This window comes from Camarhynchus parvulus, chromosome 5 (genome assembly GCF_901933205.1).
Source record: "Camarhynchus parvulus chromosome 5, STF_HiC, whole genome shotgun sequence".
Lineage (NCBI taxonomy): Eukaryota > Metazoa > Chordata > Aves > Passeriformes > Thraupidae > Camarhynchus > Camarhynchus parvulus.
The window spans coordinates 27,158,770-27,176,985 of NC_044575.1; the positions used below are offsets into that span (position 1 = coordinate 27,158,770).

An 18,216-nucleotide genomic window follows, 5' to 3' on the forward strand; every position below is an offset into this window, starting at 1 on the left:
AATGCCATACAACTCCTTGTGCCACCTGAAGGTAAATTCCTCCAAAGTTTATGCCCCCCCCAAGTAAAGATGCATCAGAACTGCAAAACATCCAACAGCCCTTGGAAGATATGAGGTTTGAAAAAGAACAGGAACAAAAAATACAGAAGAAATTCAGGTGATTTCTGCTTTGTTGTTGGGAAGTCTCGCACTGGAGTGGCACAGGCTCCTTGTAAACAAACTCCCTAGCAAACCCTGTTTAGGTGAGCAAATATCTCACCTTTAATCAGTTACAACACATCTTCTAATCAACCCTGTCCTAATACTCAAAAACTGAACTTTTTTTTTTCAAGAAACAAGAGAGATTTTCATCATCCAGCCAATTAACAGAGTTGTGGTTTTTTCTTAGAAAGACAAAAAAAATTAATTTCCTTCCATACAGTTTTTCAGCAAAACTCATGCAATTCAACACTATTATTCCAACTGAGGTGTGTGTGTTTCCCCAAAAAGGGTCCAGCAGAGTCCCTGTGAAAGGCAAAATATTGATTATGATCACTATTTACGATGTGAAAAATTAGCTGTCAGAAGAACACTTAATGAATTAGTTCTGCAAACACAAGAAACATACTATTTACAAATTCCAATACTCTGAGTATTTACAACCTCCAAAAATCATCCCAAGGGCCAAATTATTTTATAAAATTAATTAGTGAAAAATCCCAGTGAACCAATTTTTATATGTATACAAGAGTTCTGAAACACATTTTCTTCCTTCTACTATAAGTAGCAGCTGACCTATTAATCTTTCAAGCTTTTTACTACATACTGGGACTGTTTACATACAAGCTCTGACAGAATGGGAGAGTTCATTTTTAAGATATTTAAAATAAATGAAAAAATCAGAAAAGACTATGTACTTTAACAGTTTAAGATAAGCATTAGAAAACAACATTTAAAAATAACTATATAAAACTTCCATGTTTTGAGCTCATCCTCATAAACACTGTTGGCTAATTCCATTTAACTAGAGAAAGAGAGGTTACAGTTTGGGAGAATAACAGATTACCCTACAGTTAAAAAAAAAAGTCATCCTTTAAACTTCCAAATATTTACATTTCATCTCTACAAAGCCTTCCCCCTACCTGTTGCCATCTCACACACAGGCCCCTCTGTAAAGTACAACTGCCTGCAAACAAGACACACAAAAATCACACCCATCTGTCAGTCATTTAGCCAAGTGATAAGCACTGATTTCTGCTGGTGAAAGAGTTGAATGGTTGCACTGCTGCACCTCAGTTAAGCAAAATACTCTGCTGGCCCCTGTACCATGAAGGTAGGTGGCATTTTCTTAAAGTTACTGCATAATTTTTAGATATATATTCATATATACTAGCAAGATCTAGCAATAGGTAGACAGTTGTCAACCATAACAACTGTACAAAATACCAGATCCCTGAGTTTTCAGGCACCTGTTGTGACAGAGCTGTAATTCCCTCCTCTCAATGCTTCAGCACTCCTTTCCACCACCCCTTCTTGGAGAAGACATTTAAAAAAACAAGCTGAATGAAATATCATCAGTTAAACACACACACCTGCCCCCAAACAGATGAAGTCAGATTAATCATAGCCACCTTACCCAACTGTTTGCTACTGCCAAAAGCCATAACCTGACAGACAACTTATTTCCTCCCCACCCCATCTTTTTGGGTTATCTTTGCACCAGCCCTAGCTGACCTGCACAGAGTGAAGTCAGACACAGACTAACACCATGAGAAAGATGAGATAGGGGAGCAGTAGTCAGGGCAGGGTTTCCTAACTCCCTCATCATGGCATTTGACACGTACAGGAAATAGATTAATGCTGGCTTCTCAGGTATCATCTAACAAGTAAACCTGCCAGACTCCAAAAAGCACATAACACATAGAGGAAAAGGGAACCAACATATGCAATGCTTACACATGCAGGTCTCAAAATTTACCAACAAGTAAGAAGCAATGGTTTGCAAAGCAGAAAGGTAAAACTGTAGAAGCTCAACTTTCAGACTTGGGGGGTTTTTTTAAAGTCATCCTTAAAAACAGAAAGTTTGAGTTATTTTCAGGGGTCACAAACACAATGTTATCCACACTCTGAGTGTCGCAGACATCTTTTCATTAAAAATCCTTCTTTAGGATTTTCCCTTCTGAGAAGCTGCGAGGCCTCAGAAACAGAATGTAAACAATGGTTATCTGCTGCTGTGGATTGCAACAGGTGGGTCCGTGATTGGTCTCATGTGGATGTTTGGAATTAGTGACCAGTCACGGCAGAGCTGGCTCTCTCTCTCTGTTCAAGCCACAGACCTTTATTTTCATTCTTTTCCATTCTATTGTTAGCTCAGCTAGCCTTCTGAGATGAAAATTTTTCTTCTATTCTTTTTTAGTATAGTTTTAATGTAATATATACCATGAAATAATAAATCAAGCCTTCTGAACATGGAGTCAACATTCTCGTCTCTTCCCTCACCTGAAAACCTCTGTGATCACCATCACAATCTGAGTCCCAGCCTTTTATTCTGATAGGAGCTTCAGGTGACTAGCTTGGAGTTTAATAAAAAGAGACATGCATTTTAAAGAAGATTAAATAATAACTTCTCGTTTCAAAACATGGCAAAAGACTGCTAGACCAAGTAAAAAGAAGTAACAAATTTTCCAAATGGGCCCCAAGAAAGTTTTTTAACAGTGAAGAGGAAAGCTGACACACTAAAATTATATCAATACTAACCATATTGCTCATGATAATCTAATCTTTCCCTGTTAACATGTAACAAATATTTCATTTTTTTTGAAAGCCCATCTGGCAGATTTTGGTACACATGAATTTTGGCCTATGAAACAACTCAAGTTTACAAGGAAGCACATCTCTCAGTATAAACAATTCCATTTAAAATCTGATGATTTCTCATCATTACACCAGAAGTGTTAAATCATCTGTTGCATTTCATTGCTTTTGTTCCCTGGCCATATAGCATTGACCACAACTGCCCAAACTGAAGTTTATGGTCTTTTATCAAGCAGCTAAAACACAGTTCTGCTACCCTTCTATCAAATATGTTGGTTATGTTGAACTTCATGAAAGAGAAAAAGTACACATATTCCAAAACAGATTTTACTGTCAAGTTGCTAAAACTGCAAACACTTTTCATATGATACTGTATTTTCTGACCTTTGTCTTACTTCTGCCTAACCTGGACTTGCCCACCCAAAAATAACTGCAATTCATTTGTTTCCAGTGTGATACACAATCCCTTTGGTATGCAAGCATCAGTTAGACTTAAGCAATCTTGAATATGTTAGTTGACAAAACTCAGCACTGTATCTCTCTTGGCTAACTAAATCAAGCTTATGAATTTTTCCTTTGTTTGCTTCCCAGAAAATGAAAAAAAACATGGAGTAAGAAAACCAGGAACTATAATGCAAATGAACAGGCTGCTAAAATATTTTAATTTCACATAACTTATTCCTGTTACAGTTTAAAAACTACCAAGGGTCAGGAAGAAGGCAAAAAGCTTATCCAATGAAACTAAGTGACAAAAGTCCAGTTGTCTCTTGGCCACCAGTCTCTGAACTCTGGCACTAACAACTGTACAGCAATTGGAAATACAAGTTGGTAATTGCTGTTGGTCTCTGTAATAAACAACTCTAACATAATCAGCCAGATCCTTCATCAAGAATTAACACATCTTTTGTTTTCTGTAATTATAGTACACATTGTCCTGCCACTAAACAAGATTTTCTTACTATAGCAAGCCTACATATTTTCACAGCAAAGCCATCTCTGCATTTCAATTCCAGCAGGAATAGACTGCGTCCATCACAGCTGAATGTACTGATCATTTCAAGAGAAACTAGTCCCATGTCCAACTGCAGCACAGAATAAATTTTAAATGGACCAAAAGGTGAATCTACTCTTGAATTTCACTGCCAACTGAAAGAAATACACCCTCCTCACCCTTTAATCAGGTAGGCAATAACACAGAAGAAAAAGCAGGTCTTGGCACTCCATTACTAATATAATGGACAGGTTTTAAGGAAGGTTTGATGTTCATTAAAGAGAAAAATAACCCTGTTGTTGCTGTTGCCCTTTTGTCACAACCTCAAAAACATTCCAAACAAAGCTTGCTTTACAACAGTCTAAGCCATACCTTTACAGTCTCGTTTACCTCTGCTTTTCTCATACTCTCCTTTTTGTTTCAATTTCCATTAAATTTTTTGCAGTTACTTGAAAATTCTTGTTTCATCATTTTTTCCCCTTGGAAGATAAATGTTCATTGCACATTCTATGTATTGCAACTTACATATTCCAATAAGCAGAAAGGTGTCTTTAATACTATAACTGCCTTCAAAAATATTTCCTTATACATAAAATATGGAGTCTTTGGGGAAAAAAACATAATGGTATTCCAGCTAAATGTTGTCTCTTTAATGCTAAATTATTTTTTAATCATTATAAGTGCTCTGAAGAGTAAAACAAATACCAATGAAACATTTTCATAGACATAAAGCTAACCCTCTAATTTAGATTTTTCTTAACTAAATCACATCACCAAAATACAATCTGTAATTGCCTACTGGCCTCTACTTCACCTGCAATTCATTCTTAGATGACAGGATTTCAACCTTTACCCAAACACCCTCGGAGAAAGTCTGTGAATCTGTGCCACTGTAATGCAGCTGAACATTTTATAACCGAACCAAAATGCATTTCACTGAGACAATTCTAATGTGCTAAGGAAGAAGCTGAAGGGTTTAGTTTTGGGGAGCTTTGTTTTTTCCAAGAGATTCATATACTTGTTGCTTCATTGCTTCAGTATATATTAGTATGTACTAATAACACCTCTGAGGAGTAAAGCCTTGTTTTTCTCTCAAGTTTCCAACGCAATTGTGTTCCCATAGAAGTCATGGTTTTGCATAACTATTTTTCATTATATTCCAGCATTACTATTGACAAAAACTGCAAGCATCAGACTACATGCTTTCTAGCCACCTACATTCAGCTGATAAACTACATGTTTCTCTGACAACTTTTTCCAAGATAAGAACTCCATGGTCAGAACTTTGGCAGAGGAGTTTCTAACTTCCCCAACAGGCTTATGCCTCCAGCATGTTATTTGCACCTACTGGATTCCCATTTCTTTTGTTTTTGATTTTTTAATACAAAAAATTAAAAACCAGAGTTCTGGAAGAATTTCACCTACTGCTCTTATTTGGGATAGCCCATTTAAACCAACTGCACTACCCTGCAGGATGCCAAGGATGGTGGAGCAGCCATTTCCAGGACTGCTGCTTTCCTCTGGCCAGCTCCTGGAGCCCAGTGTCCTTGGTCCTCCTAAACAAGTCTTTCCACCACACCTCCAACAAACTGCCATCCAAATTCCACATCTGTCACCCACAGCTGCCAGAAACAACCTCCTCAGATTAACCACTCAGAAATTACTTTTCTGTTGCAAAAAGAGCTGGGTGCACGTTAAATGCAAAAGCAATTAAAAGAACCTGCAGCCAAGAGGTTACTGGGATGATATGTAGGTCAGAACAAAATGGGGGAAGGAGGATATAGAAGTGTCTAAGGTTAAAAAGCCTCAGTTTTAGACTTAGAAGGGCAGAGTATCGCTCTACAGTGTTATGAAGTTAAGTAACCAACACTGAAAAGCCTGCAATTTCACCACTTACTGGTCTTTTAAAAAGGAAGGCGGGGAGGAGTAAAAAAGCAGTAATTTTTCATGTATTGAGATGACAGACACCAACTGCAAACCTGGTAAAAACAAAATATAGAAAAAACGGGATTTTTTTTAACCAACATAACTAGCCCAAACTACTTACTTTAGACTTTTTCTTCCTCCTGTTTTAAATAGAGACCTGTATCTCTAATGTTTTGTTATTGATCTGGAAGAAGTAATGACTAAAGGGAAAACAGCAGAAGGAATTATATTTAAATGTAAAGACAGCATATGAAAAAGGTTGGCAATGTACTTCTTGAAGCACTGTAAAAACTTAAGGCTGTGTTCTTTCTCCTCCCACCCTCTATTATTCTGTGTGATATAATCATGTTGCGTACATTTATTAATCAAAAGCTTCTCGAAGCTTTTCACAACCATCTAGTTAGGCCTTATAAAAGAAACAGTAATTTCCATCTTTCCAAACAAGACTTACAGACAGGGACCTGATCCAAGACGATGCCATGCCTCAACCAGAACCTGTGCATCTACACTGTTGTCACTGCTGTCCAGCCCAGCACCCACCTGGGTGTCCTTTTTGGTCTGCCTCTGACAGCTCTCAAAACATTTACTATATACATTTAAAACTATTTACCAGACCAATCTAACTGCAGAAAAACTGTTGTTCAAATGAGCTGGAGGGTCTCCTTTGTATTACAACCAAAGCATATTACACAAAGCATTCTAATTACATCTAACAACAGTGCTGCTAAAACAAGCTCTTCACCCCAGGAACAAACATTAAGCTATGCAGAAACTAAACATGCCACAAAGCACAGGAGTTTCATTTGAAAAGAAAGTTAAGATTTCAGCCCCTTCCTTTCCTTAAAAGCACACACAGTGTAAATATACCCGTATAACAAATAAAAACCCAAGCTCCATTTGAGCAATATTCTGACTAATATTTGAGACCTTTAAATGTTACTTCTGACCATTATATGAACCATTCTAGTCAATTAACACTACATAAAATTAGTTAACTAGGAACATCAAATCTATCTCCTGGCATGGGAAAACAGTAGGAGACAAAAGATATATTTTGAAAACAAGGCACTTTGCTTTCTTCCATAGACATGCTGTTGTCAGATCTGCATATAACAAAGTGACCTTGGTTGCTACGTTGAGTGCTAAAGAGCAGGTGTCGGAAAAAGAACCTGCCTAGTGCTGAAAAGGAGAAGGGAAAACAACTAACCAAACCTCACTGTGCAAATCCAAGTCCCATACAAACTTCTTTGTACACAGTCAATGTAGCTGGACATACTAAGATCCCAAACCACTTGCTTTCAGGCAAGGATTTGCTCTTAGTAAGCTCGGTCTCACTTAAAAGGGCAGGCTGGAACAAGGGCACTCACACAATCCCTGCAGCTGATACAGGGAATATGGGAGGGGGAGCTGTTGGGTGGCAGGATAAGCACAGGCCCTTTTCCAAATGTGCCTTTGGTCTGTCTCAATGCAATGTTTTATGACAATTTGGGAAGTCATGCTGCCTTGGAATGAACCAACAGGTGTAGACATCTCTCTCACCTACACAAAGGTATAAAATGAAGAATTGTAGGGTAATGCTAGTGAAAGTATCCAAACAACACTTTGAACCACTTACCATCCTTCCACCTTCATAAAACTTGCTGAAGACAGGCAGAAAGTAGTCTATAATAAGGCTTTTTATAGACAAACTCCCCTTTTCACTGTTTATCATGTTTTATAATTTTAAAAAACCCACAAGCCCAAAAGTAATTTACCAGATATTAAACGTAAAATTAAAAGGCAACACCTTTTTCTTTATGCTGAGCTGACAAAGAAGGTGAACAAACAAGTAAAATTTAAAAAAAAAACCAATAAAATTCAAAATTCATTACACTGTATTCCAAGCTATTACTAAATAGTAGCTGAAGACCCAAGAAATACCTTTTATAATAATCAAAATGCAGTTACAACAGAAGCCATAAGAAACTCAAGGAAATAGGAAATCTTCATGGACATCTCAGAGCAAGCCTTAGCATCCAATCCTTACGTTGCTCCTCATCTATTCAGGGCAGAGCCTCACAGTACCTGTAGAAAATGCCAACACTCAATTATGAGTTAGGTACCACACAAAGGCAAACCTCCTGCCTCTGGTTCCAGAACAGGCAGTAGCTTTGAGAGCAAGCAGTCTGTTATGAATAATTTGGGAGGGAGAAGCTACTGGCCTCCTTCCACACCAACACCGAGGCCAGATAACTCTGGACATAGCCCCTCTGTCCCACACCAACCAAAAGTCACTTTAGTGTCTTTAGCCCCATGACAAAAGAAAGCCCTGGATCCTCCAAAACTCAGAGACAAAACTGAATTCCTATTGCAACACTGTATTCAAATCAATGACTGAGCACATTTCATTGCCTTTTTTTTAAAACTGGAGAAGAATATATCATTTTCCATAATCCAGTTCTGAGCATCTGCACCATCCTCACAGAAACACTTATGTCCATAGTCTGCAAAATTGTCAGGGTTTTTTTTTTTTTAAGATATTCATTCAGAAATCACACTATTTCCATTTCAGTATTCAGTATCAACCACAAGATTTGATTATCTAAGGAACTGGACAAACAAACCTTACTTCAGAAGCAGTAATTCTATGTTTTTTAAATTAATATGAGTACTAAGGGAGACTAAGTCAAGTTCCACTTCATAATTACTCATTTCTATGAACATGTGTTGACATTTTTCCACATATGGCCATTTTTTCTAAAGCAGAATTTGAAGCTAAATTTCACATAAATGACTTAAACTGTTTCCCACCACTCATGCTTTTTAGTCTTATCTCTACCAGACATAGGACTGCAAGATTTCCTGATAACCACCCACTTAGAATGAAGGGATAGAGAAACTAACACAAATTCAGAGATATTCTGCTGTTCTTACTTTCCAAATGAGCATACTTAGTTCCTAAAACATCTCTACTGAATAGAAAAATAACTTTTTTTTAAAAAGCACAAACAGGAAAGGAGGAAGATACACATTCAATGTTATACCATAACACTGTTACACCTCCTAGTCCCAGTCACAGAGGGCCCCTACAAATTTGGGACTCTTTCCCTTCAGAATACGTACAAGCTGTTTAATCCTCATTACACCTTACTGCCCAGAGCTGACACAGGCCCCATTCTCAACAACCCTCCTGCATACACTTCAGAAATATTGCTAACTACATTTACTCCCAGGTTCAGTGCAGCTCTCATTTAAAACCATTTGTAATAAGGAACAGTCTGATAACTCTCTATCATCAAACCTCTTCATCATAAGATAAAGCATGAGAATATGCAATGCAGTATCATTCACAAAATTGATGAGAAAGGATGGCAATCCACAAGTGTAAACAACCACAGGACATCCTTTCCCTACGGAAGCCAAGGGACAAACAAGTTACACAACGCATTTTACAGAAAGCAACAAAGAGAAGGCACGATACAATAAATCCTTCATGGAGTATAGGAACCAAAACAAAATAACAACCAGAAATATAAAGAAAATAATTAATTCAAGATGAAAAAAAGTTGTTTTGAAAGCAATTACAATTTTGATTCTATCTTATGTTACTTTTACTTGAACACATCGCTACAAAAATACACTGTAATCAGCATAAAATAGGAGCACTTTCATGCAGATATACTTTATCTATCACTATTTTAAAATTAAGAACTTTTTTTTTACTTCCATTTCATAGACCTTGTCAGCCAATGGAGCACTGCCTTAAAAATTTTTCTGTATCTATATAAAAAAATTATACCAATTTATCTAAGTTCTCTGCTTTTTGGAAATAGTGACCAGATACAGAAAAGAAGTTGATGCAACAAAACTGCAAAAAATTGTTCTGACTGTTTCTATAAAGGAGAAAAAGTAAGGAAGGCAGGCAGGCAAAGAGCTATTCAAAATTGGGAACCTTTTCTAAAAATATTGCATAACTCAAAAACTAATTAGGCTACATTTTTATATATCTAGATTATTATATTAAGATGATACGCAAGAGCAAGTTTCAACACCACCATTAACAGTGAATACTGAAATACAAAAATTTCACCACTCTGTTGGAACCATCAACACTGCACTGACTGACAGAAGATGCATTCAGAGCCACACAACCTCAATCCTCCCTTGTGTCCACACCAACTTGAGTAACTTTGCTGCTCTGGCTGAGAAGCAAAAATAATCCAAAAAGTCAAAACCAAAAAATCTGTGCAGCTCCATGAGCTTCTATAATTCACTGTCTATGCCCATCCATCAGTACTATCAAGAGAGGTAAGTAGAACACTTCAGCAGAAAGAAATAATGTAGTAGCAGTGCAATTTTAGCCCTGGTTTACTTTAGGCTGAAACCAAAGCTACACAGGACACTCTCAAACTGCAGGCACTGTGGGAATTGACTTTTGAACAAGATATGCCTTTAAAGAACATCTGGAATAAGTCAATTCTGTAACTTAACACAAAGATTAACTCTCATTTTCAATCCAGGTTTTCAGCTTTACTTTAGGACTCTTTACCAAATTTTAACTGAATTGCTTTTTTGCTCATGGTTCCAGAGGAATGCATTTCCATGAGGGAAAACACAGAATACTCTTGAGCTGGAAGGGACCACAAGGATCATTAAGTCCAGTTCCTGGCCCCACACGGCACATCCCAAGAGTCACACCCTGTGCCTGAGAGCATTGCCCAAGTGCTGGTTGAACTTCCCTGGGGAGCCTGTTCCAGTGCCCAACCACCCTCTGGGTGAAGAACCTTTTCCTGACATCCAACCTAGCCCCCCCGGACGCAGCTTCAAGCCTTTCCTTCAGGTCCTGTCACTGGTGGTCACCACAGAGAAGAGATCAGTGTCTGCCCTTCCTCTTCCCCTCACAAAGAGAATCTGTTATTAGAAAACTGTAGTAGGAAACAGGGCATTTACTGAAAATATCATATTCTCAGACATCTCAAATCCCACTGCATTCACACAAAAAAAAATTATTTGCCCTTCACTGTCTTTTCTGCTCACAAAATGTAACTACCTTATACAATTATCACAAAACTTCAGGACTAAGAAGGCAGTGACTTTAATGTTACTCCCTCTTGAGATAGCAAGCCAAACTCTGAATTGCAAAGCACCTAATATCACTAAAATTCCTCTTAAATTCAGTAGCCAAAACTTGGCAAATTTCCTGCTTACTCAGCACTCTACCAAAATGGTTAGTCTTGTTCTCTTTTAGAAAGCAATCACCCACAAATTTCAAAACATTCTGGAAAAGGTATTAAGCATCCAAATGTGAAGGAGCATCACAAAACTGTTGGTTTTTATTTTGCACCATTTCTATACTGAAAGACTAACTTATTGATTTTTTTTTTAATAACAGACTCTGTGTTATAGTTTTTTCCTTCTACTTTCTGCAGCTTAATCCTGGCATCAAAAAAATTCATCCAAAGGATGGCATTCATGCTGCCAACAAACATACAGCTTTTGGCAGGCTACAGAGAAGTCAGTGCTTCTCACAGAGCAGCTCTGTGCTGTATAGAGGCTGATGCCAGTAAAACATTAGCCCAAACTGAAGTCTATTACATAAAATATATGCAAGCATCGGCATCATACTCCGAAAATTCATTTCTCTTGATGAGTAACAAAGTCTTTAAAGGCCTTATAACTAAAAATAAACAAATGAAGTATAGAGTTGTCTCTACGTTTCATTTTAAACTGGAAAAAAATCACTAAATAATATAGAAAATAAAAAAACACACATGGGAGAGCACAAGCAAAGACAGCCTAAAGACTCCAATGCAAGATATTACTCTCACATGCCTTTAAGTAATTATTGCTTTCTAAGCTCTTTGTCTGTCCTTTGACATTGGAAACAGATGAGGAATTGTATCTCAAGCAGAAAAACTGCTTCATATGAAGGATAAAAAGAACAGCACTGAAGGTCTGTACATTAATTGTACACTCATAAATGCATAGTAAGCAATAGAAGTTTTTCAGTTCAGCTCATCTTCTGCAGAGTAACACACTCAGTAGCAGGGTATGGAAACATTAAACGAAACACAGTAAGAGATGCACTGTCCTCTACTTCCCAACTCCTCAAAAGCTGATTCCCTGAAATCCAGTACTTTGACACAGCTGCAAGCTTAACTCATAGCTCAAGCTATTAGATGGACTTTGTTGCTCAGATTTCTGTGGACAGATATTTTCAGTAACTAATGGAATTGTTCAATCAAACAGATTCATTAACCAGCCATGAGAGTAAATAACCTTTATAGGAACTGTATGCAGCAACTCTTCTGGACTACAAGGAGCACAAGCATCATGAAATATGCATATACACATATAAAATACATGGTTGTGTACACTTACAATAATATACTTAATGTAGAAGCTGGTCTTAGTGGAATCATGTTTAACACATAAGCCAAGTTCTAATGTAATTTTGCATTACTTCTTGTTCCTATCTTTTTTTTTCTAGAAAGTGGCAAAAAAAAAACACCACATTCTCTTTGTTAAATGAACTCTGATGCTTTAAATTAGTACCAAATTTTTATGCACTTGTAAGTTGACCAAATCAGGATGAAATTACTTGGCTTCAAAAGATCATCTACCTCTGTTCTATCCTACAAAGTAAAAAAAAAAAAAAAAAATTACCATGCAAAACACAGGTCTGTGCTCCCCACAAAGAAAAGGTAAAGAGTTATAAGCTAGAGCAATTAATAAAAGCTCAAAGCATATGTTTATGGTCACCATAATCATTCTACACATAAAACCAGCCTTCTGCTCATTATCCATGTAGAACTCTCATCAAGTCAAAATTTTCTAGTATAAATATCTGTGTATTTCCATACAATATTTGCATGCAATTATTCTGGCATCAAGTAGACTTAAAAAGTCATAACACTTTATGAGGTCATCTTTATGGCTATGGGCTATCTCTTTAAAGAATAGTGAAAAGCCATTTTTTCACAGAAGGCAACAGTAACAGAACTCATTTTAGTTCATGTAATACATCACAAGTATTGTGTTTGGCATTTTGCAATACCAGAGCCCAACCCAAAATTTACTTTTATGTATTATCTAGAAATCTCAGAGAAATAATTCTAAAGGCAAGCAGACTAGAAATATTCCGAGCATTTCCCCTTACTCTCTGAAACATAACATGGTACCTTTCAAATAACCTTGAAATCTAGTGCAAATGATGATTTCACATTCCTATACTGGCTCTCAAATCCTGCCTGCTAGATACCTCTTCACATGGTACACCTCTGACTGCTAGCCAGCCACTGGAATACTGACAGGTCTAAAATACACCTGTGTATTTGCAGCATACTAATTTACCCAGCCAGCAAGGGGGCAAGGAAGAAATTTGAGGGAAGGCAACCCCCTGGGAGACTTCCCCACCCCATGAGTGCAGGCAACAGGCACAAAGAGCTGACCCAGCTCCCTCTCAGTACTATGTACATAGTAAAACTTAACTGAAGTCACACTTTTTATTCATCAGTTTAAAGTGTTCAAACAAAAGAACCCATTAAGAAAAGCTGAGATTTACAGTTCTTGTTCCTTTCAAAAACATCATTAAATCAGCTTTTTATTACACAGCAACATTAAGGAACTGTTTACAAATCAAAAATGTACCTTTGTAAGCATACCAAACAAGTCAGGGTGTGGTTGCCTCAAAACTGGCAGGGAACTTTTGCCGGTCAAATATTTCCAGTTCTACCGTGCAGCAGCTTGGGTTTAAGGCAATATAATGCAACAGGTTAAAACTCATTCAGAGCTCTCATGCCACTGCCACAACTACAAGGTGTGCCTTTTGGCTCTTCTGGAGGTACTCTTCACTGTTCACCTCACTTTGCTTGCTTGTTCAAAGAAAAACATCCATCATTTCTTTACAACACGGTACGCAGTAAAGCACCCTGACTTCCACAAAAGAGGAGTCCAAGCATTTAGGATTTGCTGAAGAGACAATAAGCACACAAAAAAGAGAAAATAAGCACACTATTTAATGCAATATATCTGGAAAGTTCAGCAAGATACATGGAGTTTTAGTAGAATATTAACATCTCTCGCTGAAGGGTCTTAAAGAAACCAAACCCTCATAGGATGAGAGCAACAAATTACCTACAGATTACTACTGCTCAACAAATATGGAGTGGGAGAAAAGCAGCAGCAGTAAGCTTTTTTAAATGGTGACCCAGTAATTGGAAAAGAAGGGAAGAAGATGATGCACTCAACCTTCCACAAGGATGTACACTTACACTTATAAATACAGATTAAACTGACAGCTATAGAAACTTTCACAAATGTTGTAAAGCCAAAAAGTTTGATAAACAGTCAGAACAATCTCGTCTCAAAGTCACTGTGGATAGCCACAGAAGGTTTAGACAATAACTGGCTGACTATGAAATAAAATGTTATATTAAATCCATTGCCTGTAAATGTAACAGAATGGAAAAATAACCTCAAGCGGTAACAACTGGAATAGTTTAAAAGAGAAAATAAAACAAAAATCATTGTCCTATACAACCTACCACACATTGCTCAAAAAGATAGAAGGACCAGAGAAAAGGGACAAACAGACATAGCTTGTCTTCCATACAAAAATTACAGATAATTATGGCCTCAGAGGTATTCAAAAAGAGCTAAAATCAGCAACATAAAGCAGGAAATAGCTATCCATATTATACAAGGATTGGTAAAATACCAGTAAGATAACCAGACTTTAGGAATTCAGGAGCAATCTTCTTCCCTACAATATATAATTGTTACCACAGGACAACATGAAAATCAGAATTACAGTTTGATTGTGAATCCACAGAGGATCAGGCACTTTTTAACCTAACACCCTAAATCTGTCACCTCCAATGCTGGCAGGCGTTAAACCAGTATAACACTGTAAAAAGTGCTTGTAGCATCTTATATATGGCTTGTAATAACCTCTTACAATTTTCCTCTAATATTATTTGAAAAAAAATGAAAGGGGGGGGGGGGGGGTGTGCTACATACACCCTGCCGTGTTTAAGGTTTAAATTTACATCCTCAAAACTGATACATGTACAACAGCATTTGTTAATATGTATCTAAGTCACTCTCCAAAGATGAAAGGGACTGTTGTTCTCTCCTTTTTCAGTAGGAAAATGCAGCATTTCCTGAATATCATGTCAACCTAAAGTTTTCTAGACGGCATTTGGAACAGAGGAGAAGGGAGAACATCACAAGGGTCACAAATGAGTCATCTGAAACTACAGATGAGCAAAGTTAAACAAACTGCTTCATTAAGGAGCCCTAAAAAACCTGAAATAAATCCCACGCATTCCTGTATCATCAGAAGATTCATACTAGGTGGAAATATGCACATAATTGGAAAAAAAAAAAGAAGCTTTTAAAATAAAGCCTGTGATAACAAAAAGTTACAAGGTTTTTTTTATGCACTTCAAAGGTCCTATTCAATCTTTGAAAACATCTCTTATTTGTAAGCACATAATGTGAGATTATGCAATTGCATTATGGCAGTCCCAAAATATTATGTGCTGAAAACACCAAAGCATTTACAGGCAATGCTTGCCAAACAGTCATTCCATCAAAACCACGACTCAACCACTACTTGAGCTGAACTTGTTTGAACCAAATCGAAATATAGATGTAAAGTATGTTCATACTAAATTGCAACACAAATTCCAGGAAAACAAAAACAACACACCTGTTGGAATACATGCACAGAAGCAATCTGCCATGCAGAGACCTGCCAGACACAGATTTGAAAGAGGAGATGGGGACAAAAAAAAATGGTTTACAAACTATGTTTCATAATAGGAACATACAGAAAATCCATAAATTTCTCAGATCACTGACATGGGTGGGGACTGCACTGAGAAATGAAAGGAGTGACCCAATCCCAACAGAAGGGAAAAAAAACAGAAAACAAGGAAACCAAGGGGTCTGTCACCTATAGATTTCAAGTACAGTTTAAAACATAACTAGATTATTCTCATCCAACAGCTGTGTAGTGTGTTGTGAAAGAGACTTTGTCTCATCCCAGTTTCTAGTGTCCAAAACAGCCAACAACAGTCTCAATTAACATCCTCATTGCAGAAGGATATAAAATCAAAAGAAATACAGAAGAATTGTTGTGGCTGTGAATTCTCTCAGAATGAGACAGCAGCTCTCTCAGTACTCTACTCACAAAGCTGCATTTGTTACAACCTGTGTTCTTCTTCTCTTACAGATAAAAGTTTACCAGCTCTTTAAAAATCTATTTCCTAGCTTTGCTGGCCTTCAGAGAAGGCAATGTACAAGCACCCAGAAACACCAGAAGTTAGTATTATAACTTTTAGGATGTGACTTCATGAGCAAATTCTTGGTGCAGCTAATTGTCCCTCTCACGTCTTCTCAATTTTATGTATGAGGTGGAGGAGTGAGACAGCAACATGACCCCATGCAGCACTGACATTACATGGGAGGGGGGCCCAGAAGCAAAATCTAGCAGTAAGAGAGGCCAGTCATAATGCAGCTCCAGGTGCAAGTCTGACACATAAGGCACCCTAGTTCATCATTAAGTATATTAGGTTGTTTTGCAGGTCCCTTTCCTGGGCTGTCAAACAAAATTTTTAGAGACATCTCTCAATATCAGAACTTCAAAGGAGATTGAAGAAATCCTGCACACACTCCCCCTCCACCACCTGCACTAAAGCACATTTCAGCTTTTGGTGCTTTTATAAACTAAGAGTTTTCAAATTAAAAATTTAAATAAAAAAAAACCACCAAAACCAGTGAAACCAAAGTTCCCCGCTCTACTCTGTCTTAACCACACAGGTCTCCTGTAGGCATGTAAGAATGGCTCACTAACATTCAGGAAAGAGTTAAATCCCTCCAATCACAAACAGTCAGAGTCTAAACCATTCTCAGGAAAAATAACTGAACTCATTACACTGAAGAGCCTTCCTAAGTACTCCTCAAAAGATAACACTAACAACAAAGGTTATTAACATCTTCATAATTTTCTAACCTGCAAGGAACAAACAGGACCTCAACTACTGTTAGCTTATCTGTAACACTACAGTATGTTTAAACCACCTTTGCTCTTTCCTCATCTGCCTTTAAGAAATATGAAAAAAAAAAATCTACCTGCACACAGGTAAATTCCCCTTGTTCCACTCCTCTCAAGCTCAGACACTCTTCACATTTAAAAAGAAAACTTGAGCCAAATCTTTGGAGATAAGATATGCGAGGCTGTATTAGATGAAGATAAGACTGCTAAAAAATTGGGAAAACAGTGGTGGGTGGTTCATAATACACTGTTGCAACACCAGGCTGAACATAAGGCAGCTAAGCATGTTACTGAAGCCCTTAATAGAAATATATCGTGTGGGGAGGGGTCATCATGTCCCCTACCTCCGGCAGTATCTAAGGTTTATTTGCCACCGAGTTCACCACTCATGGCAAGCAGTGAGCCACCTCCTCCAGAAAACCCTTCTGTGCCTTCTGCACCGTCACCTCCATGGCCGGAGCCTCCGGTAACTGGTGAAGAGCCTATCCCTGGGGCAGAGAGTGACCTAGCGGGGGCTATCACACGGCAGCGGAGGGAGGCACGGGCTGCGGTGGCAAAAGAGGTCATGGAATTGGGGGACAAGGAGGCAATGGATGTGGCTATGGATATAGCTTGTCCAGTGGTGTTTACTCCCACTGCACAGGGTGGGCTCAATGCCACCATAACAGCATTAGATTGGAAATTGTTGTCACAATTGAGAGCCACAGTTAGCCAGTTTGGAGTCACTGGGGAGACTTGCTGATCATTCGTATAGAGTGCTTCATTTCTCCCACCGACCCAACACAAATCCATGTTAGCATTGCACTGCAGAAATCACATTTTCTTTGATAGAAATACAAGAGCTTCAAAGTATAAAGCCACTGTACTAAGTCAATTTTGCCACAGGATGATTCTTTCTGTCCATCAAAATCTCTTGAAATTCCTACAATGTTACAATGAATAGTCTAGCTCTGCAGCTAAGGAATTTATCTGGATTTTTCTGTGTAATTTCTCTTACAGTTTAACTACACACTGTGAAACAGATCTTCAAAAGAAACCGAAGGTTTCCTTCTCAGCCCACTTCCATTCCATCTTCCTCACAATGTGAGCTTTCTACTGCACGTCAAAAAATTATCAGGCAAAAATTTAATCTCTGACAAGAAAAAAGTTATTTAAGTTCAAATAAAATACATTTTAAAATATTTCAAACCTAAGGCAACACCCTGAAATTATTCCTGAGTAACAGTCATGACCTCAATATATTAAACCTCATTTAAAAACTGCTTCCTCCAAGCTCCACTGTCAACATGGCACTTTAGTTCTTTTGTTACATTTCAGAATAAACAGGTGTCAAAACTTCACTTCCTTTCCCTCAGTGTTCTGCCACCATATCTTGGTATTGTGGAAAGCACTTCATGTATGTCATTTTCCAGGTTTAACTACTCCAAATGATGGTATTTTGCCTTATAATAAAACAGACACAGAC

The 18,216-nt window shown here is 37.7% G+C and overlaps 1 protein-coding gene across 6 annotated transcripts in view; it reads right to left on the reverse strand.

The window, feature by feature from the left end:
- Positions 1–18,216, reverse strand: part of SIPA1L1 (signal induced proliferation associated 1 like 1) — a 200,914-nt gene that overhangs the window by 163,433 nt on the left and 19,265 nt on the right. The window lies entirely within an intron of this gene.